This window comes from Eretmochelys imbricata, chromosome 6 (assembly GCF_965152235.1).
Source record: "Eretmochelys imbricata isolate rEreImb1 chromosome 6, rEreImb1.hap1, whole genome shotgun sequence".
In the NCBI taxonomy this organism is placed as follows: Eukaryota; Metazoa; Chordata; order Testudines; family Cheloniidae; genus Eretmochelys; species Eretmochelys imbricata.
Genome location: NC_135577.1, coordinates 102,721,701 through 102,731,872, shown reverse-complemented (window position 1 = coordinate 102,731,872; position 10,172 = coordinate 102,721,701).

The window sequence follows — 10,172 nt, the reverse complement described above, 5'->3', positions numbered from 1 at the left end:
ATATTAAAAGATGGCTGCATAGACAGAATTCAAGTGCAAGCTCTTCTGCTGAAGTATAGTCTTTGTTTGGCACTCTCCAATTCACAGTCCATCTTCTGCTATGCTCCCTTGCTCCCTAGCCTGTGGAAACCATCCCTTGACTAGTCAAGTATGAGTTGACTTGGAAATTCAGAACTATACCTAAGTTATACAAGCCGGAGTGTTAACTTTTTACCACAGCTTCAAGACTTGCCCTGGGATCAGGACAGAACCTCAGAAGTTCTGCCTGTCAAATCTGTGTAGCTTGAGGCAATGATGTTTTTCAGAGCGTATTGACCACATCTCATTGGGATTTGGCAAAAAAAAAAAGAGAGAAAAGAAACGCAGGCATGGGACATGTCTTTTACTACAAGACCTTTCTCAAAGTACCTGATGATGATGGAATGAAGTGAGAAACTGGAACTACTTGAAAATCAAGTTTTTAAGTGCAGCACATATAGATACTGGGAATCATGGATGGTGACGGTGCAACACGTTCTTGACATTATGATGAAATACTGCCAGTTTTCAACAGTAAGCTGATACATCGTTGTAAACAGAGGAATGCCTCAAAGCTCCTACAAAGGAAAGTACGGTATGTGAAATGGGATAGTTGCACTGTTACAGAGGAAATGCAAAATTAAGGATAAGTATATTCTCCTCCTTAATGTACAGATGAAGAAACTGAATCTAGGAGACATTAAATGACTTACCCAAGCTCTCACATTAAGTCGGGCTGCAGCTGGGAATAAAACATGGGTCTTCTGAGGCCCAGCCCTGTGTTCTAATCCACTAGATTTTGCTGCCTCCATCCACACCAGGCATTTATTGGCCCTATAGCATCTACTCTCTGGGGGGGGGGGGGACTTCTTGAGCAAACTATATCCTTTTTTTATATGATTGATTCAAAGCAGGTTATAATTAAAGGACTTATGGTATTAACTCAGTTTTCAAAGCCAAAACTCACATAACAGAGGAAATGTAACAGATTCTGTATTGTCCATGTACTAGTTTTGCTTATGATTCACAAATAGTAAACCTTCAAACACCTTTCTGAGATATAGCAGATGCTGACATTCTCATCAACCTCAAAACAGCCTGAACAGTACCCATGGCACCTTCTGATTCTCAGCTACTTTTTCCTCAGCACCCCCTTTCTCCTCCCCACGATTGCACCTCTGCATTAGTCACCTGACAGGCTGGGGTAGTTAAATATGTCCAGTTATTATTACTACTACCTCTAACCTGTCAAATAGTAAGTCACTGGGGTGATAACTTTCTTCTATCCTCTGGGAAGAGTCTGAAAACAGTTTGCAAATGGCCAGCTGTATGACCAGATCAAAGTGGTCCACAAAAGGAGCCAAAGCCAGAATACCAACCTTGCCACCTTCATCAACACACCAGCTTCTGGCAGAACATGTACGTCAGAAATTTCACTCTGAGCTAGATCATCAGTTGATATAAACTGGACTTCACTTCAATGGGGCTACGGCAATTTAGCTGAGAATCTGGACCTACAGAGATGAATGAGCTCTCAAATCCATAGAAACAGCAGTCTTCAGTTACAAAGTGATAACCATGGTTACAGCAATGGATGCAAGAGTCACCATTCCTTACCCAGCAAGGCTGCATTTGAAGCTCAGAAATGGATATTGTGGGATGAAAGTTCAGCTTCAAAGCTATAAGTAGAAATGAGGAAGGAGATGCATGGCAAAAGTTTCAAATTGACACTGATTATTATTCTCTTTTCCCTTTCCCATGAAGCTCCATGAACTTTCTGATCTGGATATTTAAAACACTAGTATTTTAAATATGGTTTTATGATCACTTAATAAACCTCATTCTTTTTTTTTAACTTGCTGAACAAGATTTCTTGATTTTTTTTGTTGGGGGGGGGGAGGACGACAGTGTATTGTAACCTTTGTCAACCGTTTAGTGGGATACTTCGATGATTTCTTCTGACAGACAGAACTCTGGTGTCAATGAGCTGCAGGCTGATCCCTTTGTTCTTTGTTATTTGAAGGATGGCCTTGGTAGGGTGACCAGATAGCAATTGTGAAAAAACGGGACGGGGGTGTGGGGCAATAGGTGCCTATAAAAGAAAAAGTCCCAAAAAACGGGACTGTCCCTATAAAAACGGGATATCTGGTCACCCTACTTGTGGGTAAGGTACTGGAACACACCTGGCTTTTATTCTTGGTTCCGTTCTATTTTTTGTGACTTTGAGAAAACCACTGAATCTTTGTGGGCTCACAGGGATGTTGTGAGGCTAAAGTCATTGAGACGTGCTCAGAAAAATGCCATGGAAAAATCTACCAATAAAATACATTTGGAATTATAGTAAATACTACACATATTGTGACATTTGTACTATTTTAAACCTGTTTTTTTTTAAAGTCCTAACCTGTTATTTAAACAGTTCAGATCATTAAAACTGCAAGCATTTTTAAATGTTTGTTAAACTCTTGCATTTCTCTGAGCTCAATCAATGCAAATAGACTAGTCTAGTTTACTTTTTTTTTGAGTGAATTACATTTTTCTTCATGAACAAAATGTTGCAGTATTTGGGCTACTGGGTGTGACATTCCCCAGGGTACAATCTGGGTTGTTGAACAGCTGTGTCTCCTCCAACTCTCCAATCTGAGGTGCCTTTTACACTGGTTGGCGGTGAGAACAACCATTCCTGCTCTGTTCTCACACAGCCTCTAGCATGCAAAATCACTCTCATCTGAATAGGAGTGCTTCTAGCCAGCCATTCCTGAATCGTATTACAGAGTGACATCAGCAAATTCCCAGTCCGAGACTTGTCCCCAGAAATTTGCATCTTGTACTGCCCAGCTCTTTCCTTCTATGCACTACCAGCTCATAGCAAGTCCGTCATTTCATTAGTAGAAAATGGTATTCACAAACCTTGTTTCTCAAATGGAGGTTCCCAAGCACTTCAATCCAAACAGATTTGCTTCGATAAAACAAGTTTAGTAACTACAGATAGATTTTAAGTGATTACAAGTAATGAGGCATAAAAGAATTGGTTACAAAGAAAAAAATGTAAAACTAATACCTAATTTATCAAGCTAAGTGAACTCAAAGCTAATATTTCTCTCACTATATGCTTACAGCAGTCTGGCTGGATCTTTCAGCCAGGACAGTCCCCCAGTTCAGTGATTCTTCTTTTGTCTTTCAAACATTTTGGATGCCGTGAGTAGAGATGAGGGGACAGAGGTGACTTGTGTTCTCTGTTCTCCCTTGTTATAGCATTTCTCTTCTTTAAGAATCCTCTCCAACTGAGGTTCAGGCGATAGCAAGTCTGGCTGCCCAGATGTAAATTTCTCGCTCACACCCTTCTTCCTGCTCAACCCAATAATAATCCATTTGATTATGTTGACACCTCGCTGAGGTGATGGCTAACCTTTTGCCTTTGAGGAACTGGTCTGTGCCTGCTTTTCTAAACTTGGAACATGTCTCAGCAATGTCATACAGTAAGATCTTATAACTTTATATGCAGTGTTGCTACTCACATTTTACCAGGATAGTAGTGTCCGGTAGATTGAGTTTTCAAAGGATACCTCACAAGGCATTCTTTGTACAAAATGTATCAGAGTCTTGTAGAAGTGGTGAATGTAAGGGTACAGTCTGTGACACAGGAGCATGTTTATTTGTTCAATAATTGTTTAATTGGAATTGTTTTTCTTTTTAAATGAAACCTCTCTATAGCAGGTAGGTTTTGTGGAAGTTTGTTCCAAAACCTGTGTGCGTGGTTCAATTTGACATTGCAGTTAAATGGACAGTGCAATAAGCCAAATAAGGTGTGATGTAAGCACGGGCAGCATGTATCATAGACTGCGGGAAGCTATGCCTCCCACAAACAGCCCAGCATGGCCCTGCCTACACTCTGTCCGGAAGGCCCCCTCCTGTCCTGCTTGCTCTTCCCCCTTGGTCCCAGCCCAGGCAGGATGGCTGCTCCTCTTAAGGGGAGTATGCTGGTTGGGCCTAAGCATAGGGCTAGAGTGGCCGGAGCCAGCCAGGACGGAACTTGGGGTGACTGGGGCCACCTGGCGCTGGGGGCCCCCCAGGGTTCTGGGGCTGTGCCACCTGATGCTTGATGGGGGGGAAGGAGGGAGACTGCTGGGGCTGCCCGCCGGCACTCAGGGGCCGGGGGAAACTCTGGGCTCTGGCGGGGGTAGAGGGTGGGTTGGGGCCGGCCAGGGGCTAGCTTCCCCAAGCCGGCGGGTCACCCGCTGCCCGTGGATGTGAGATTGGTCAGATGTGAAGTTTGCTATCGGTCTACTCCAATGTTGTAAAATATTATTGTGAGTTGGTTAAATCTTTCATGGGTTCTGTTAAACCGCATTGAAACTGATGGGTGTGAATGTGTGCTTCATTTAAGACCGCTGTAAGAGACTGTTAAGAAGCCCCACCTAAAACAAAGCATAATGAAGTCTGCCCAGGCATTTGCACTGCTGAGCAGTGGGGCTTAGCTGGGTATTGTTTGGATAGGTATATGGAACAGACAGCACAAGGAGTGACATGCAGGGACAAAGAGAGCGCACAGAGATAAAACCAAGCAGACCGCTTAGAAGCAAAGCAATGTGGTCCTTTGCTTTCTCTAAGTCCTAGTGTACACTTAAAATTTTAGCTCAAGCTAGTTATGTCACTCAGTGGTATCAAGCCCTGGAGTTTAGCCAATCTAATTTCTGGTGTAGATGCAGCTAGAAAGATGGAAGAATATCCAGGTTGAGTAACTAGATTGCAGGCCTATTTAAACCATATTAGTTTAAAAATTCAGCAATATTTCCACATTTATCTATTAATAAAGTAATTGTATTGCTGCAATCTACAGTAAGGATGTAGGAAAGCAAAGGAAAAACAGTAAAACACTAAATCTATGGAGCACCGTGTTCAAAACTCTAATTTCAGTGGAGGAAATAAACATACTTCAGAGCAAAGAAATTATCTTCATTTTTTCCCACCTGCCTTTGCCCTACCTAATTCTGTGTTGCACATCACACTCCCACTCAGCATGGAATGGTTTACATTCTTTTATGTAGTTAACAAAACAGTACTTCACAACATGAGGGGGGAAAAATCAATATTCATGCACTACAAGCTCAAAGCAAGAGTGTCTCTCAGCACTTAATCAGAACCTAAATTACTTTAACGTGTATAAAGCATTACAGCTTGATCTAATAAAGGAGGACTTCACTTTTTGTCACAGATTCTACAAAACCATTGCTTTCAGTAGCTCAACTCAAAATGTTCTGTTTGCAGCAATTTTCCCAGTCCCCTTTAGGCCTGGTCCACACTAGAATAGTAGGTTGGCATAACTACATTGCTCAGGGGTGTGAAAAATCCACATGTCTGAATGGCAAAGTTAAGTTGATTTTAATCACAGTGTAGACCGTGCTAGACTGACAGAAGAATTCTTCTGTTAACCTACCTACTGCCTCTCAGGGAGGTGGATTACCTATGCCAACAGGAGAATCCACTATTGCAAATTTTCTTTACTCTACCACTTCTCCCTTGCCCCTTTCCAGATATTGGTACTGCGTACTACCCTGGGGGCTCTATATGGGTCACTATAAATATTTAAAGGGAACCGATCCAATGTTTAAAAGACCATCCAGATGACAAAAAGCACTTTCAACAGGACAAGTAAAGCAAAATACAACCCTTAAAGTTGTGTTAATGAGGTAAAATGTTATGGGATCTTCAGATCTGCAAATAAGTCCATTCACTGAGGTGTCTATAAGGGTTTAGGTACCTAATTTTAAACTGTTTAGGACAGTCTAAGGCCATATACTAGGTCAGTATCAGAAGTTGAAGTAGAACGCAGGAGTTTCTGACTCTCTCTCCCATGTTGGATTCCCTAGGCTCTAATTAGCAGGGAAATTCTTTACTACTTTTCTGTAAAATTTACAATTTCATCAAATGCTGTTTTCAATAGATTATTCCTGCCTTCATGTTCATCTCATACATTACTTTGAAACTGAAAAAATCTACAGAAAACAGGAAAGTAATTTAGAAATACATCAGCTCTTTAAATACATATGTAAAGATTGTAAATCCTTTTGGGAAGAATTTAAACCAGAAAATCTAGAAGCCTGAGATCTTTGTGTAGGTGATGTTTATTTGTGAACAGCAGTCACAGATGGACTTATACTAGAGAGTCTCTGCTTCTATCTTTAAACTGCCTTCACCCCTCTACCTTGTTATAGTGTTAAAACAGCTAAGCAATGCAAAAATGTTGGTGTAACCTGAATGCCACAAAAACTCACTTATAAGGAATAAAACTATGAAATCCTTCCTTTGGGAATGTACATTCTGCTCAACACAAGTAATTATCAGTCTGTTAAGTAACTTTAACACTACTATTACCATAGCACATAGGTGTAGAGCATGCAAGACCCAGGCTCTGCATACTGTGCCTCATTCGCTAATTCCTCGTGGTCTGGGTCTGGCCCACATAAGATGTTTAGCTTTGCATCATAAAAGAAATGGATGAAAGTTTAAAATTGAGCTCTACTGACTTTCTTATTCTTGGGCCCTATCCTGTCTTCTTTGTCCCTCCCCCCTCCATTTCAGAGGGAGTTTGGAGTGTGCAAGGAATGTATTTTCAAGCCACTCCTACATTAATATGTATCTCCAAAGAGCTAGTGAAAGCTTTTTAAAGCATTTATTCAATGTCACTTTGAACTTGCTTTGGAGGCTTTTGTATTGATTTCCATTGACTCTCTCCATCCTCATCTGCTTAGCTGATGACAAAGCTGTTTAATAAAAGAGGATAACTGTGTCCACAGGAAAGCTGCCGTGGTATGCAATTGAAGGGGGATTTGTTCCAGCAGCGCAAGTTCTGGCTGCCTCCTGGACACATCCAGGACTGCATCGAAATCGGTGAAAATGCTTTCTTTTTTTTCCTTTGAGAGGGTGTCTCCACCCACACCACTATCATTTTCTTCTTTTACTTAACAGCAGGAATCTGAACTCTCTCGTATTATGCATCTCTGTGGGGATTGCAACTATTTACTCATGGAGACTGACTAAGTTAATAATGTGGAACACAACACCGACAATAATAAAAACAATTGTTCTGAATTCAAAGCAGGAGTGAGCAAAATGCAGGTTGTTTTAGTATGTTGAATTGGTGGTAAACTTAAACCTTTATCTGCACTGGCTTATTAAAGTTCAAAGTGTCATTCTCTGGTAATTTATGCCTTGAAATTTAAGATTTTTTTTTTTTTTAAATGCAAGTCCTAATATCAACAGGAACATTTTCGTAAAGTGAATTTCAAAAAATAGCTTGTGTTGAAACGTGGTGTTTTTATTGTACTTATGGTAACATGGAGCTATCTCTGCCAGCCCCATGGCACAGTGGAATTGAGGCAGTTTAGATTTTAATGCCTAATATTTATTATGCATTTATTATTTCCTTTTCAATCTTGGTTAAATGTGTTCTTGAATTTTAAAACCCTTGTTGACCTAGACATAACTTTTAGGGCCTGATACTGTGGTATTCATTCAGGCAAAATTTCCATTGACTCATCTGGGAGCCATCCCTCACTGCCCCAACTCCAAGGGCTGCAGGGCTAGGCCTAGAGTGTCCGTGAGTTGACTCAATGATGATCCTTTATTGCACCTTACTGACAGACGGAAACCTTTTGCCTTTACAGAGCTTCCTGCTAGCACATGGGGTTTTCTGAAAAATACATAATCTCGGCTAGTTATGCAATATAGTGCAGTCTAGTGCCAGCTCTTTGTTTAAGAAGGGTGTGAAAGGATTTGACCAACGAGAAGGTGATGCCAAATGTTAACTGCAACGTCATTCAAGCACCTGCCTCGTGCATAATCCCAGATCCTCTCACAGATGTATGTACACTTGGAATTCTTATCAACTTAAACATGAAACCAGCCATAAAAATCACATGACTCCTTTTTATCTTTAGTTACTACACTAAATAAGAGCTTCTTTTGTTTTATATGAACCTTGAATGAAAAGGACTTCAACATTTAGTACTTATCAAACTGCTTTAAACTGTATGTTCTCGACAAATTCCAACTGTAATAATTACATGTTGCCATTGTAAATTTCTCCTGCTGTTTTATTTTGGTACTGCAATCTTCACTTCCCATCTTAAGCTATTGTGTAGTGTTGCAGGGTACTGCTAAACAACTGTGGTTCACATCGGGGTAGCTGTTTTTCAGTAGTTGTCAAAGTTATTCCTATCTCTTCCTTTCTTGAAGTAAAAAGCTGTAAAGCGCTTTGGTTGTGCTTTACTAATGCAAAATTATTGAGCAAGGCAACAGCTGAGAGTCCTTTTTGAAGGACCTGATGAAAATGGATACTAAGTAGTCACAAGAGATTTTGATTCAAAATTTTATTTTCTAACAGTTTTGGGTCCTCTGCCTTTGCATGTTTATATTTATCTAGGTTAAAAATGTCAATGGGTCAAATCTGCTCTTAATTACATTGGTGTCTCTTTAGTAATTCATTGATGTATAACTGAGTGAGTGAATTTGGCACAATAAGCAAACTTCAGGTTTTGTATGTGTTTGGGCAAATATGTAGTGAGTACTTTTAGCAATCTTTAAGATGAAAAGCACTATGTGAAGCTAAGAAAATAGTACAGATTTTAAAAGATTTACTTCTGTATTTACTGTCCATCTTGTCAAGGGCTGGGATTTTTTATGTAAATAAAGTTTAGATATGAACAAAGAAAGGGATTTAACAAAACATTGATTGTAAGTAAAGCTGCTTTTTGAAATAGTTGGCTTAGAGCTCAGGCTAGTGTTAGGACTCAGGGTAGGGTCCTTCAGTAAACAAGTACTGCCTTCGCTATTCAGTCAGTGATTATGAATCATTTAGAATGGTCAGGTTTCAGAGTAGCAGCCATGTTAGTCTGTATTCGCAAAAAGAAAAGGAGAACTTGTGGCACCTTAGAGACTAACAAATTTATTTGAGCATAAGCTTTCGTGAGCTACAGCTCACTTCATCGGATGTCAGTATGCTCAGCAATGTAGAATTCAGAGGAAGAGGTGCAAATTTGTTGTTGAAAGGTACAATTTTGTATTACAATTGTTTTTAAAAAACTCCAGATTTATAAAATAACGAAATTTTTAAGATGGGAAAATATAATATAGGTGTGAATTAGTGAAACCATTATCCCCTGATACAACAGTTAAACATGCTTCAAAGGAGACCAAGGTCTGTCATAACTTGTGTTTACACACACACACACATCTCTGGTATTCTGAATGTGTCAGAGACACTAGGATTCTCTGTTAAGAAGCTCTGTGTGTATTTATAAAATGAAGTTATAGGCGGGGCTGGTAGCATTTCCTGTTAAGGTTGCCTGACACTTCCCATTATAAGACCCTCTTCTTAGTTGCTCATAACTTTGCTAAATTTTTATGGGCTGGGCTAAAATTTTCCTTGCTGGATGTCTGCCTCAGGCTGAATTTGTTTTAGAAGACTTCAGCTGGTTCCAAGAATAAGGCCAGGGAAAAATACATGTTTTTTTTTTAAAAATGACCTTTTATATGAAATACTGAAGGGTCCTGTGTTTTAGAGTAAGGACTGGAAAATCGGTAAGGTGGGGTGACCTTTGTATCATGGATGTGCCTTTTGCCATCCCCACAAAGATCTGTCCCAATTTTCACAAGTTATAAGCTTTTGAAAAATCACAATTTGCATATGCCTAGACATTTTCGTTTTAACAGCTTAAAATCTGCAAAGTCCATCCTCTCAGCTGACCAGACTGCATATGAGCAACTGAATATGCTCCAGACCACGGCTACAGAGATGAAGCAGGACTTGTCCTGTAATTGCTGCTACCAGCTGCTCCTGGTAACAGCCAGGCACAGAGAATAAGGAACCTGTCGACCCTGTGCTCTCAATGATCCGCTATCCCTGCTAGCACCCAGGCAGTATGGAGCAGGAAGCCATGTAAGAGAGGGAAAGAAGTAGATTTGGAAAAGGGTTCTGATGAGATTAGGGTGGAAAGAGAGGAAGAAATAGTGTTGCCAATTTTGGTTGGATCTATTCCTGGAGGTTTCATCATATGACAATCATTAATTCCTGGAGACTCCAGAACAATCCGGAAGGGTTGGCAACCCTAGGGAGAGAAACTATGACTGACGGAGGGAGGAAACAGGGCCTG